Source organism: Impatiens glandulifera, chromosome 6 (assembly GCF_907164915.1).
Source record: "Impatiens glandulifera chromosome 6, dImpGla2.1, whole genome shotgun sequence".
Lineage (NCBI taxonomy): Eukaryota > Viridiplantae > Streptophyta > Magnoliopsida > Ericales > Balsaminaceae > Impatiens > Impatiens glandulifera.
In genome coordinates this window covers 44037634-44053892 of record NC_061867.1, presented here as the reverse complement: position 1 = coordinate 44053892, position 16259 = coordinate 44037634, and positions in this window count along the sequence as shown.

Sequence of the window (16259 nt, the reverse complement as noted above, 5' to 3'; positions counted from 1 at the left end):
CCCTAACTGCACGCCCTGCTCCCTTTCCCATGGATTTGACGCGAGTGAAGGCGGACTGACTTTGACCCACGTTGTTTGTGGCCAAACCTTGTGGATCTGATGGTTTTGCGCCTTAAGCCTTGAGTCGCTCGAAGACCTTGCACCTCCTTTAGACTTCCTTTAGTACTTGGCCTTTCCCCTTCGTCCCCATCATCCACCTTAGCAAAAGTGGTAAAAACCCCTTTACCACATTTGCGACCTCGGCTGAATCGCATTGCCGAGAGCATGCCTATTCCCTCGGATTCTCTCCTTGTTGGAATCACGCTAGACTTCTCGTGATCCAAAATGATTAAGGAATCAGAATAAGGCATTATACAAGCGCGTACCTAATCGCACCATTGTAATCCCAACACAACGTCGTAGTCTTCCATTGGGACCAAGGTAAACGAGACTGTCCCATGCCAGTCTCCGATCCTGGTGTGCACTTTCCTAACCTCCCCAGCCACCAGCTTGGCTACATCGAAGGACTTCATCGTCCCTCTTGTTGGGCTGATCTGTAGACCCAATACCTTGGCTACTCCTTCTCGCATGAAGTTGTGCGTAGCCCCTGTATCTACTAGTGCCTTAATGCGTCTTCCCCCGATCCAAGCCTCCACTAACAAAGAGCCACTCTTAGTTCCCTTGATAGGCTTCGCAACACTAGTCTTCGCAGCATTGAGCAGTCTCAAGGAACCCACCCGAGTCCCTTCCTCTTCCTCGGAAGACTCGTGTCCTTTCACTGCTGCAACATTTTCCCCCTTGAATGGGCACATAAACTTTATGTGATTATGAGCACCACAAATCTGACACACTCTTGGCTTACCCAAGTCATCGGTTTTCCCCACAGAGTTGTTATGTGCATGCCCCTTCTTAGGTGGGCGGTCTCCCCCACCTTTCTCCTAGTCACGTGGGCGGTCTCCCCCACGATTTTCCTCCTCGTACCTGAGGATCTTCGGCCTATTCACAGATACTTTGAGCTCTAACAGTCTTTCTGCAACCGTGATTGCCTCGGAGACGTCCCTCACCTTGGCCCTTTGCAGCTCCAACTGCGCCAAAGTCTTAAGGCCATTCACAAACGCGAATAGGGCCTCCTGTTTCGTTAGACTCGGTAACTCGAGCATCAACTCTTGGAACTCCTTCACATACTCCTTGATACTCCTTTTGTGCACAAGTTGATTCAACCTTTTCCTAGCCTCGAACTCGGCGTTCTCTGGGAAGAATTGACGCTTGAACTCGGTCTTGAAGTCCTCCCACGTCTCCATTCGCAGCGTACCTCGTTCAATGTCTACTTCCCGCCTCCTCCACCACAATAGTGCCATCTCTTGCAGGAAGAAAGGTGATGTCTCCAACTTGCCACAATCATCTAGTATGCTTAATGCCTGAAAGTACCTCTACATGTTCCAAAGGACGTCCTCCACTTCCTTTGCACTCCTCGAGACTTTGAATGGAGTTGGCTTAGGAACATCCATCAGTTGAGGTGCCGCACCTCTATGTTCCCCTCCATTCCTCCCAATCCGCCTTTCCAACGATTCTAGCCTCACCAAGATCTCCCTCCGGAGGGCCTCGACCATCGCATGGATTTCTCCCCGGATTGTCTCGAGCACTTCATGGAGGATATCATTAACCTCCCCTCGAGCCAACCCCAGCACTTCGTCACGAATACTCTGGTTCATATTGTTAATGACCCCCATCAGCTCGTTCTCCAACTTTTCACCAGCCTCATCCAACGTCGTCACCCTCTCGGCCACCGCGCTAAACACTTCGAGAGCCTCCTGGTGCTCGGACATGCCTTCCTCAAGGCGGGTCACCCGCGCTTCCATGTCGAAACTCCTCTCGACGGACTTGTCCCTCTTGGACCTCTTGTCCTTCTATTCGCCGGTCGAAACCTTCGTGACTTTGGAACTTGAATCCATCTCTTCTTGACACGATCTTCTTTCAAATGCGGAAGCACAAATGTGGATGCGATACCACTTTCGCTCTGATACCAATTGTCACGGGCAGAAACTCGGTCACCGAATATTCTCTCTTCCCGCGCGGCACTAGGCTAGATTGCCACAATCCTAGCTAGTCAGCCTTCTAAAAGATGCAAGAAGATGGAATACTTGAGATAGAAAGAGCTTGGAGAATATCTTATTTATTGCTTACAAGAGTGAGGTATTACAAGTGTTGATTGCTTTGAACATTGGTTGTTGATGAGTGTCCTGGTTTTTGGTCAAGACTTGTTAATATACAAGTGTATGGATCATTCTAGATCCTCCTAGACCTAGTGTTTTCTATACACTTCTATTACCTAACCTAGACCCAAGAATTCCTATATATTTCTAGATAATTCTACTAGCACCTATACATGAGAACTCCTAGAGAATTATAGAGAGTTCTCCCACCTTTCATATAAAAGGAACTTCCTAGAGAATTCTAGAAAGTTCCATGACCCTACTTACAAAAGGGGAACTTCTAGAGAAATCTAGAGAGTTCCACGACCTTACTCACAAAAGAGGAACTCCTAGATAAATCTAGAGAGTTCCATGACCAACCAAAATTCAGGAACTCCTAGAGGATTCTAGAGAGTTCCAGAAATGACCCAAGACTTGAATATTCTGGAAAATGCACATTGTAGGCTTGACATGTGCACCCCATACCAATGGGCCGTGACACTAAGCCCCGAACCAAAATAAAATATCTAAAAAGCATTTAATTACATTAAATATTTTCTTAATTTTGGAAACATTATATAGTGACTCTATAATTCAAAAGTCAATTTCCGACTCATTTAAAATATTTCAAAATATATTTAGGAATTAAAAAGACTTAGAATTCTTAAAATAATAAAAATAAAGAGACGAACGATTTCATGGTGTTATAACTTCTTTGGTGACTCTGTTGGGGACATTTGAAATTTAGCTCAAAATAAATTTTTGGCTTTTTAAAAATTGTTTTACACTTATTTAATTGATTTACATGAGACTTATTTGAAAAGGGAACAAACACCCTTGTAACTCCCGAAAAAATCCCTTGCATTCGTTTCCGGGGAAAGCTCGAGGTTCGAGAACTTCAACATCATTTTGCGTATTAGAAATTCTCTTTTAAAATAAAACATTATTTTTAAAAGATATCATTGATTCTTGACCGCTATTTGAAATTAATTAAAAATAATTAATTTCGAGGTTCAATTTTAAATAATCTAGAATTTACGATAATCAAATCACAATATGAGTTTTAGAATCCTTTAGTTTTAAATAATTAAACATAATTAATTTAAAATATTATTTATTTTGAAACAGAGTCACCAATTAATTTTTAAAAAATCAATAAAAGTTTACATACGTATACAAACGTATTGACTAAACACTACAACAAAACAAATCTACGGCGACGCTTAAAAAGACCTTCTGCCGACCCTTAAAAGCGTCGCCAAAAATATCACCGACACTTATTCTTGCGTCGCCATAAGAAGGATGGACGCTTGTTATAACGACACTTATTTAAGCGTCGGTAAAATCAATTTAAGCGTCGCCAAAAGTCTATAATTTTAAAAAATGATTTTTATTTTTAATTTATATTAACAATTTTATTCTAATTTTCATTTTCATTTTTAATTTTAATTATTCATTGAAAAAGACATCTAAAAATAATTGCATAATCATTAGTGACATTTTTAATAATAAAAAAATTAACATAAATTCTCACAACATCAAATATATTTCAAACAAAAAAATAAACAAAACAACAGAATTAAAAATGAATAGGTTTCATCCACTTAATCTTCTTCTTGGACATCAGCTTCTTCTTGGACCAAAGTTGCAATTATGTGAAAGAGGTTCTTAAAGAAAGAAAAATGGTATATTGATGTAAATTAAATCGACACAAAATTTGAAAAACAAAACCTGATTGCTTCTTCATGCAATTGACAGCTTAAAGACGAAGACGAGCATATAACACATGAATCATTCATTTTTCACAATTAAACAGCTAAAAGGGAAATGAATTGATATTCAATTATTGGAATCTAGATATTAAGATTGTTCATTATAAAATTTCAAGAATAAACTTTCAGAATTCTTGAAGGTTAATATATCGATTTTGAAAACACAATTTCAACCAAATATGAATCTACATTGGATTATGGTTCACATGTCCTAAATGAGTGATATGCATGACCTAAAATTCTATATAACCCAATTTAAGACTACATTTTATATCTAGCTTGGTATCTAGATTATGACAGAAAAATAAATAAGTTTTTCGGTTTAACAATGACTAATCGATTTCTGTCATTTGAATAATCTTTAACTAATCAAAAAAAAATTTACTTATTCTCTCATCAATTAATTTATCAACCAAAATACTAATAAATGTTAAGTCAGTTCACCAAATAACTCAACTTTTTATAATTTCAATCCGAAAAAGTGTCATCAATAGTTTATATCCAGACAAAAAAATGAGTATTTCCAATGTAGAATTGGCAAAGTAATAGCCCTGGAAATACAAATATCTAGTTTAAAGATGTTTTCAAATTCTATGAGACAATTCATATGTAAAATATAGACTTGAAATAACCAATAAAGATCAAGAGACATAAGGTATAAACTATTTAAAGTAGAATACCTTAGTGAATCTACTTAAGTCATTAATATATAATATTATTAATTATATAAAGATCGACAATAATAATTGTCGAATTTCTTTGATAATCATGATTAATAAGGATGTTTGGTGCACATATCTATCACTAACAAATATTTCTATAAACAATTATCTCTAGCAGATATCATATATGTTAAATAGAAACATTCAATCAATCAAAAATCAAACAAAGATAGACAAGACAAACCTGGAATGGATTAAATCCAAAAATAGAACTTAAAATAAGTTTCAACAACAATACTACAGCTAGTCATCAATACTGTCAAAAGAAAAAACCAAATATAGAGGATTATTTATCCTTTTATAATATTAAAGCTCAAACTTAAAAGTATAAAACTGTCATACCGTGGTCTTAGTATAAAAACAAATAAAATAATAAACATATAAGATATTCCATGTCATATTAATTCTATAGAAAACTTTATATGAAAATTTTTGTATGCCTTTGCAGCAAAAATAATAAACTCGTACCTTTATAGCAAAAATAATGTACCTTATCAACAGCCTTCTCCAAATAGAATGCTTGATGACCCAACTGAACATATTTATTATGTTCCAACACAAAGAGAACTTTCATAAGGACATATTTATGATCTTTAGAACAATTAAAAATAACAAGGAATAAAAAAATTACATCAACTCTAAGCTTAGAACCTAGTTCATATTGTGCATCTGGATCACCCATGTTGCAGCTTAAACCAATAAAGCAGTCCCTTTGTTTAAAGTAGACAAACTACCCAGTTATTTGATATAACCATGTCAAAAGAAACAATTTACAAGAAGAGGAGTTAATAATCAACTAAAAATGGGAATACAATTGTTATCCCTTAACATATAAAAAACATCAAGGAAAAAGTAAGCCGACAAAACAAACAAAGGAAAAAAGGTACAAGGTTTAGAGCTTGTTATCACTTACACAGCTACACATGCCCCCAGGTGTATGATATTTAAAATGTAACTTTGATAAAAAAAAATAAAAAAAAAAGTATCTAGCTTGTGTATTTGAATTGTCAACCTCCATGGCTAACTCAAAATTCTCCTTTGCCGTCTGCAATGTCTTTGGGTTATTTCCAAATCCATTTTTATCATAATAACTTGAAGCTCTGTTCCAACCACCAAGATTATCTAAAAATTACAGTATAGTCCACAAATTACATCTAAATTCATAAACAAGACAAGTTCATAAAAAGAGATTCCTTAATCCTTACCACTACATGAATCAATGATCCCCAAAAAAAAATATGTCATCCTCAAAGAAAATTTTATGTGTTCATAATTCATGTTGGAAAGAAAAGTCATAGCTATTCCCAGAAGAATGTCTCACCATTAATATTCAGGAGCAAGAAGATCACAAATGACGCCCACAAGACAAGACTGTTAATATTAAAAACAATACAATTTTCAGCAAAATACGTATTTTTAATCTAAAAAATCATATTTGTTTAGATAATAACCTTACTCCTACAACTGTTTTGAAATCATCATCCAATGACGTTTGGATATACTTTTGAAAGTAAAATTTACTTCCTAGACCCATATGAACCTGCACCAGTAAAATAAATGAAGATCGTCATCATCCTCTCTCAATGAATTTCAATCTATAGAAGAAACACTTACACTTATGAAACCATTTCGCAACTTTAAATAGTTAGACTTAGTAACTGATTTAAAAAATTGTTGAAAGAAGCATCCATGCAACATATTATTATCAATGGACCAGCCAAACCAATAAGAGATATAATAAATATGTCTTACAATATAGAAGAAGAATGGACTCCGACTGCAAAAATTAGTGTGAGCTTGAATAAATGATGTCTCGTAGGTAAGCCTGAATCGTGAAAGATCTACACATACCCGCAAAGAGAAAAAAAATGTAAATTTTAAACGTTTAATCAAAATTCCTATAATAATAATAATAATCCTACCGGTGGAAAAATCAAAGTCATGGGAGGGGATGTAGTCTCCGATTCCCAATTTTTCTAACTACGGATCTTGAAGATAAAAACAATTTATATAAGTTCATTCCTTTTGTAATATAATACAATTTTGGTTAGTTTATGTTTATAGTTAAAATATTCTGAGTTTTGTAATTCCAATTGTGTAACTGCACTGTATAATAACATGAAACGGTTAAAGGTGCATGATGAAGTCCACTTATAGTTATAAGTGGTACCTTTCCCTGTAGATGATGAAGAAATAATCAATCAATAATGACTATAAGTTTCTATGTTGGGGGTGGTGGTGGGACACTTCATTCTTCGACCATGATAGATAACTCATGCCAAATGTATCACTTTTCTTCCTTTTAACTAATCTTACATCTTTAGTGTCTACGCAAAGAACATTCAGCAGCAAAAAAACACACATGTTAATGAATTGGGTCGAACTGAGTATTAGTTTAAGAACTATAGATTCTCAGTTTCTAAGCCAGCCATAAATGACTTGGTATGTTCTATGTTTTTCTTTTGAACATAAATAAAAAAAATTGAGTTTTCAAAATAAATAGAGCAAGAGTTATCACCTACCCGTTTACCTTCTGTGCAAAAAGCCTCCCCCTAAGACAGAAACAAACAAGATATTCAAAATTTTGCTTCAATCACGAAGCTCCAAACAGTATTCTATAAGCAATGACCCATGTATTACAATCGAGCAGCTATGGATTTTATAAAACAAATACAATTGAAGAAATCACAATCAATCAAACGTGGATCATGAAACAATTAAAATAATATAAACAAGAGTGAAACAATTAGAAGAAGATAAACAAAAGTGAAAGATCGATACATACTGACGAGATTTCTTCGAATCGGTTTTCTCCGATCGTGTACTCTCAAAGAATTAGAAGAAGATAAAAAAAAAGTGATGATTACCTATCGGTGGAATATTATTGTGTCCAAACTTCAATAAAACGTTCTCTTTCGGTTGTTCTTGTCGTTCTGTGCGTTGATTGCGACGTCCAAGAGATAGAGGAGTCGTAAGTGATTACCTAGTGAAGTAGCTCCATGAGGAAGACATATCGGGAATTTATATGGTTTCATGAATATATCATGATGATGATAAAGATCAGCTCTAGAGATAGGAGGAAGAAAATGCCTACAAGAGATAGAGATTGGGGAAAGTCAATGATTAGGTTAAAAAATGAATGGATATGTTCTCAGAAAATTAATTAGGTTTGGGCTTGGACTTGGGCTTGGGCTTGTTGTTCTATAAATCTATAGAGAAAGGAAGATTTTTAATTTAAAAAAATATAAAATTTCAATCTTTGTTTTTAAATATAATATAATGTTTAATTTATTTATTTTTAGTTTATATTATTTTTTATTAAATTAAATTTAAATAATAATTAATTAAAAGAGAGATGTTAATAAATTTTTTTAATAATGATATACAAAGTTTAAAAATTATGTTATATAAAAAATAATAATTAAATTTTAATGTTATTAAAATTTTAAGTCAAATTTAATTTATAAAATTAAAATAGTGAAATAAAATATTTAAAAATTTAAAAATAAAATATAAAAAATATTAAAATTTAGAATAGTTAAATTATAATGTTTTAAAAAAGTTTATATATAAAAAAAATTAAATGTATATGTATAAAGGTTGGCAAAAGTATTTTTTTCTTTTAACTTTTAACCACGCTTAATATGCGTTGGCATATAAGGGTGGTTGAAAGTAGGTTTTATTGTAGTGTAGAGTTTTCTTTCAGATCGTAGTTTGGTGATACTCAGGAAAGAGTTTTTGCACTTCATCCTCCTTACCTTTTTTTAAAACAGTATATACTTATAAAGTTGTCTTTTGAAAATCGGTTGTATAACGTTTGAGTTTTAACTAATTATTCTTCCGGTGCTAGTCATGTTTCTAAGTTTTAGCGTTATTTAAAATATTGAAACAACAATATTTAAATGATGGTACCTGTTGTAGATGATAGCTAGAGAGGAAGTACCTGAATAATATCAGTCATTTTTAAAGGCATTACGGTTTAAAAGTAAACACCAAACAAGCCTTTGTCGAAATATTTTTGTGGAAATATCACAAAAATATTTTAAATGTATTTTTTAGTTTTTTGGGATTTTTAGAAAATAATTTGGAGTCCAAAAATTATAAAAATAATTTTGAATTTTGAAAAGTGGAACCAAACAGGTCTTATGACCGGAATCCTAAGCCTATGGTTCATTTTTATCGATCGAGGTCAACAGACTCTTGGTTCGGGTCGAGGCTCAGCATCTTCGGTCTAAGTACTGAAGTCCCTCGGTCAGGGTGCAAAGCTCTCTCGGTCCTTGGCTAATCTTACTAGTTTATGTATAAACCTATCGGTCCTTGGCTAGTCTTACTGGTTTATGTATAAACCTATCGGTCCTGGGTTAACTTGAGGCTAAATTTCTCAATCGATGTGTACAAACCTCTCGGTCCAAGGCTAGCTCTAGGATAAGTCTTTCGGTACTAGGTGCGGGAGCTATCATTCATAAGCCTGAAAATCTCGATCATAAGGTTAGACCTCTCAGTCCTGGGTTTAGAATTCTCGGTATCAAGGTCGGACCTCTCATTCTTAGGATTTGGGATTCTCGGTCTAAAGGTTGGACCTCTCGGTCCTAGGGTTTGGGATTCTCAATCCCAAGGGTAGACCTCTTGGTCCTAAGACTTAGGATTCTCGGTCTCAAAGTTGGACCTCTTGATCATAGGGTTTGGGATTCTCGGTCCCAATGTCAGACCTCTCGGTCTTAGGGTTTGGGATTCTCTGTCCTAAGGTCGGACCTCTCGGTCCTAGGGTTTGAGATTCTCGGTCATATGGTTTGAGATTCTCGGTCATATGGTTTGACCTCTCGGTCCTAGGGTTTGAGATTCTCGGTCATATGGTCTGACCTCTCGGTCCTAGGGTTTGAGATTCTCGGTCATATGGTCTGACCGCTCGGTCCTAGGGTTTGAGATTCTCGGTCATATGGTCTGACCTCTCGGTCAAAGATGAAAATACTCAGTTGGATTTCTCGGTCCTAACTCAAGAATATCGGTCCTAGGTCTCGGCCCTAAGTTCGAATTTCTCGGTCCTTGGTTTCAGTATGGACCAAGTATCCTTGGTCGGACCTCTCGGTCCTAGGCTAACAATCCTCGATCCCAAAAAATAAAAAAGTGCAAGTTTTTAAATTTTTATCTCTAATTATTTGATCTAAGAGCTTGGGTAGGTTCACAAACCTCACAGGAACATGTTGATCATCATCTCAAAGTATCAATCGACCTAGATGATAATCAATTGGTTCAAAACCGTTTGAGATCAAAAATCGGGTTTTTGATTTTGAAGTTGTTTTGAAGTGTAAGGAACTATCCAATAATTTCCTTATATTACCATATATAATTGATTGGTATCAAAACAAGAATACTAGTTGTTCGTTTTGACCAATTCAAAAACTCAAAAATTCAATCTAATTTGAAATTTTGATTTTGATCAAACATGATTTGGATGGGTCAAACATGATCCAAACAGTTGCCCAACATCATTACAATCATGTTGGGAAGTTTTTTGGGTTCTAATTCAACATAAATAACCCAAGAACAGCAAACCTGTTTTTTATTTTGAAAATTCAAATTTGAGGATTGATAGATCGGTTCTATCATATCCAAAGAGTTTTTAAATGATCATAGGATCAATTTCCAGCCATAAAACACCATAAACAGAAAACATACAAGCTTATGCAATTTGAAATATAAAAATTTCAAATTCAAACTCTAAATAAAATTAGAGGGATATTGTAACCTTACCAAGGATTAGAGAGCAATACTCGATCCTTGAGTAAGATTTTAAGATGCTCATATCCAAGCTTTAAGGGTTCAAACGGATTTTCGAAAAATCTAGAATCTTTGAGCTTTAATGGAGGATTTTCTACAAATAGCGATTTGAGAGTGGAGAATAGATTCTCTCCTTTGGGAACGAGTAAGGGGGTTTATTTATAGCTGACCTCAGTTGGTGGAGGCTTCTAGTGGCAAGAATAGGGATGAATCATCCCTATTTTATAAGGAGAAATGATTAGCATCATAAGGTGATCATTTTGGGCTTTAAATCAGCCGAAAATGGTGACTATTAAAGGAGTTCAAAAAAGATAAATCGATATGATTTTAGAAAATGTTAACGAACGATGTTCTATTGGACTCGCCGTCAAAACATTCCAATCTTTGAAAAAATTAATAAAAACTGGCATTAACCTCAACAATGCCATCGAGAAAGAAGGAAAAGAGGGAAAATCAATCAAAGCTACCCCACCTTTAAGTCGTTTCCCGAGAAAGGAAAAGACACAAGTACACATCGACATACTAGTCGATAATGTCGTCGATCATGAATTGTTATCAGTCATGGACGGACTTTTAGGATACAATCAAATCCAGATAGCCCCGCAAGACAAGTAAAAGACCACGTTCATAATAGAGGTTGGAGCATTTTGTTATAGGTTCATGCCTTTCAGTCTTAAGAACGCAGGAGCCACATATCAAAGGGTAACTACCATGATCCTTCATGAAATGATCCACAAGAAAGTGGAAGTCTATGTCGACCACATGATTTTCAAATTAAATGTTCGAGAAGGACATGTCCTAAATCTCAAAAAAAATCCTATAACGAATCAAGAAATATCAACTACGACTCAACCCAAAAAAATGCACCTTCGGATTCATAGCTGGTAAAATGCTAGGCTTCTTAATCACACAAAGAGGCATCAAAGTACCCCTCTAAGAGTCAACAATAAGCTTACCATGAAAGAGAGGTTCAAGGATTTTTGAATAAAATCCAATACATTATTCGATTCATCAGTAAGCTTACCATGACATGTGATCCGTTGTTTAAGCTACTGAAAAAGACCAAAAGTTTGTATAGAATGAAGACTGTCAATAAACATTTGACAGAATCAATGATTATTTAAAATCCTCTCCCATACTCATGCCGCCTAGAGCCGACATTCCTCTTATCATACACCTTCCTATAACAAACATAACTATGGGAAGCATATTGGCTCAAGAAAACGAAGATAAACTTGAAACGACTATGTACTACATCAGTAAAAGGATGATTGGGTGTGAACTTAATTATACTTTAGCTGATAAAACCTTTTAGACCTTAGAATGGTTCATCAAAAGGTTGAGATACTACATGCAAGCCCACCTTATCAAGTATGTATAAAGACTAAACATGATCATTTTCTTGTTCCAACAAACTCTTTTATCACCAAGGCTAGCCAAATGGATGATGATGTTATCCGAATATGATATAGTCTACACAGTACAAAAATTCATCAAATGAAGCATTTTTGCAGACTTCCTTGCTTACCAACCCATCATTGTTGAGTCAAAAGACGAACTTGAATTTACCAATGAAAGAATTATGAGTATAAGATTAGACACATGGAAACTAATATTTGAAGGAGCTTCCGGAAAGTAGGGTTATAGAATTGGGATTTTGTTAGTTGACCTTAAAGGACGTACAACCCAATATCCATAAAACTCGAATATCCCGTCACCAATAACAAGGCCAAATACGAGGCATGCCTCTCGGGTCTCAAATTGGCAAATGAAATAGGGGTAACTAAGCTAGAAGTCGTTGGTGACTCTAACTTGGTCGTATGATAAGCTAGTGTCACGTGGCAAGTTAAAGGGAAAACTTGAAACCCTGCCACGCCCACTTGACCAAACTCATGAATAAATTCGATCAAAAATCATTTGTTCATGCTCCAAGAAGCCAAAACCGCTTCGCGGATGCTCTAGATACTTTGGAAACCATTAATCAAATTCCTAACAAAATTAAAGTCAAACCTGTGAAAATTCGAAAAAAGCAATGACTTCTTTTGAATCAAGAGTAGTAACTTCTTTTGAGAATTCTACTAAACCCTAGTACGATACTCTCTAGAAGTACATTGTGTATGGAGAATACCCTTCCCATTCCTGAGTTAAGGAACGACGGGCGTTGTGCCAATATTCCACCAACTATGCTTGAATTTCCAATAGGCTAACATGCTCTACATAAATAATATTGAATCTAAGAGAATCATGGAAGAAGTGCATGCAGGGACATGTGGCCCACACATGAATGAAATGGATTATGCCAAGAAAATACTCAATCTAGGATATTGTTGGCAAAACTCAAAAAAGAATGTGTGAGTTGTGTAAAGAGTTGACATCAATCCAAATATATGCTAACCTGAAACATACACCGGTCTCGCTCCTCTACAACATGACATCTCCATGGCCCTTTTCTATATGGGGCATCGACGTAATTGGGAAAATTTATCCCCAAGCGTCAAATGGACACGAGTTTATACTCATCGCTATAGACTACTTCAACATGGGTTGAAACAGCCTCCTAAAACATCTTGAAATCATCTCAAGTGGCAAAGTTCATCCAAACTAGCATCATCACTAGATATGAAGTTCCTCACGCCCTGATTTCAGACAATGGTCGACACTTCCAAGGGAAAGTATTGCAACTGCTTAACGAGTTCAAAATCGAGTATCACAAATCACCATCTTATAAACCCCAAACAAATGGTGTGGTGAAAGCGGCAAATAAAAATGTTATTAGGATCATTAAAAGGATGACTAGCACGTATAAGGATTGACACGAGAAGTTGTCATATGCCTTATGGGATATCGTACCACCACTCAAACTTCAGCAGACGAGACTCCTTACTCTTTGGTTTACGGCATGGACGTTGTACAACTCATCGAAATAGAGATTCAAAATCTAAAAATACTCTTAGAGAGTCATGTCATCGATGAAGACTAGCTCAAATCTCGATATGACTAACTAACATTAATGGAGGATACGAGGTTAAACGCTTTGTATAAAACCAAGTTTGTTACTACAAATGCATGTCAGATACCTTCAATAGGAAGGTCAAACCTAAAACCTCAAAGAAGGTGATATACTCCTCAAAAGGACCTAGGAACTCCTAGACCACAAGGGCAAGTTTCGACCCCAATGGAAAGGACCCTTCCTACTTAAGAAAATCCTCTTTGGAGGAGAAGTCCGCCTGTATAACATAGAAGGCAAAGAGTTCATTGCGCAAATCAATCTCAATGTGCTTAAAATATATTTTGTATATTATCAAGTATCTCAGAACGGTTTAAAGTTCGACATTGAAACAAGTTTATCTCAACATAATCAAATCCCATGTTTTGTATAACTTGCAAAATGGAAAAAAGAATCATGTCCGAACTACGAAGACCTGATTCTTTTCAGTATAAAAAAATAAAGGAGAAAAGATACGTAGGAAACGTGCATGTTTGCGGTCCTGGTCTCACTTACATTAATAAAATCCCTAGTCCCTTCCTCAAGAAAAAGAAAATCTTTTGAAAAAGGAAGAAAATATTGATCTCATCCTAGAGCCGATGTTTCGGATTTTAGGAAACAAGTAGGGGCAAAGCTAAGAGTATCACTTCCTTTAGAGTGATATTCTTAGAAACAAAACCAATAATTTCACAATAAACCTAATTCAAGAGATATCAGTCATAAGCTCTTTTTCGTTTGTAGGCGATTATCGTGAGAGTAACCCTCCATCGAAGGTTTTAAAGAAAAAGAACATGAATAAACTCCATAAAAACGAGGTTTATAGTCCCAAATTGAGAAAGGACACGTCATCGTTACTTTTGTTAAAGGAGAAGAGGTTTGAAGCTTATGCTTTGGAAAGGAAAAAAAACAAAAAAAAATTGAAAATACCAAAAAGAGAACTGGAATAAACTCCAAAAATCTCAAAAAAAAAATAGAAAAACAAATGTTCATGTGTTGGTTGAGTATTGAAATCACCATTTGTGCTCGTTTAGACTCTAGTCTTGATTGCTACCGCAAGAGCATAATGTACTGATTCTATCAAATACATCTCGGAAAAAATAAATGAAAACGGCATTATTCGTACATGATTCATTTTAAACCCTAATTGTAGTTATGTATCTAAACCATATTTGTTGATAGGTGTGATAGATCGTTTGTATATGATTCCAATAAAAACCTTAATTGTAGTTAGGTATTTAAACCCTATCTGTCATTGGGTACATAAGATCGTTCGTACACAATTCCATTTTAAACCCTAATTGTAATTAGGTATCCAAATCATATATGTTGATAGGTGCGATAGATCGTTTGTATATGATTCCGCTAAAAAACTATAATTGTAGTTAGGTACCCAAAATCATGTTTGTCGATAGGTATTAGAAATTTTTCGTACACGATTCCGTCCTTAATAATCGCTGTCATACCCTAGTTAATAAATTTATTAACCACGGCTTTATGATAATGCCGTCCTTATTAATCGTCCACTAATAAATTTCAAATTATTAATTATTAAGGACGGCGTTATCATAAATTCCGTGATTAATAAATTATTTATTAACCACGACTTATGATAATGTCGTGGTTATTAATTTTCTCTAAATAAGGCAGGAAAAGCGAGGGAAAATATGACTTTTAGCCATGACGTTCATCATAAAACCATGACTAATAATACTGGCGGGAGTGTGGCGGGAAAGCCAAAACATTAATCACGACGAATACAATAAAAGTCGTGATTAATAATAATTAATATTTATTAGTGTCTAAATATTATTAACCATGGCGAATTGATTGCCGACGCTAATAAATATTATTAACCACGACGAATGTTCGCCGTTAATATTTGTCGTTAAAAATACTATTTTTTATTAGTGATTAGATTTCGTGAAATTTTGAATCATGTAATAATTCAGTGAGATTTTAAGTCGTTTTACAATTTTCTTTGGTCTAAATTGTTTCGAAATTAATTTAGTTTTTAGTCTCATAGACATGTTTAGTTGGAAACATGTTGAAGCTTTTCTCATTTGGAATTTCTTAGAAAGTGTATGGTTTAAAACTCTTTGAAGTCTAATTTGTTTGAAGAAACAAATGACATATTTGGTTTGTATATCAAAATTATTCAAATTCATCCTAAATAAACTTTTATAAGATTTAATTATGATTTGATTTGAGTTTAATTTCAATCCAAACACAAAGAAAAAAAGAAGTGTGAGTAGAATTATGTATCCATGACTTCATTACTAATATTTATTTTTAATTGAAAAATGGATTGTGAACAAAATTAAAAGTGTGAGTCTGGTAAATTATTTTTTGAATTGATATATTTTTTCTTTAAAGTGACACTTGAGAATTATTTTTCACATTAATGGGTGCAGATAAAGAGATAAGGATAGAGAGGAACAATTATTCACTCTTTTTATTAATTATATTTTCTTTTTGTTAGAATTAAAAAATTATAATTACTTTTAAAATTGTTAAAATAAAATATTAAAGTGATTTTAACTTTATTTAATATGAAAATTCAAATAATAAACTTTTTCAGATAAAATGAGAATAGAAAAAATTAAAAAGTATATAAAAGAAATTAATTTTTTTAGATTATAATTTTTTTATATTTTGCCAAATAATCTTAAAAGTCACTTCATGAAAATTTCTTTCACTCAACAAAACTTTCTAAACTTAATTTTTCTCCTCTACTTACTTTAGGAGCTTTTGAATAACTCATCTTCTAATACATAACTTTTTATGAAAATTAAAATTAAACAACAATAGTTAGTCCTGCTATTTTTAATAC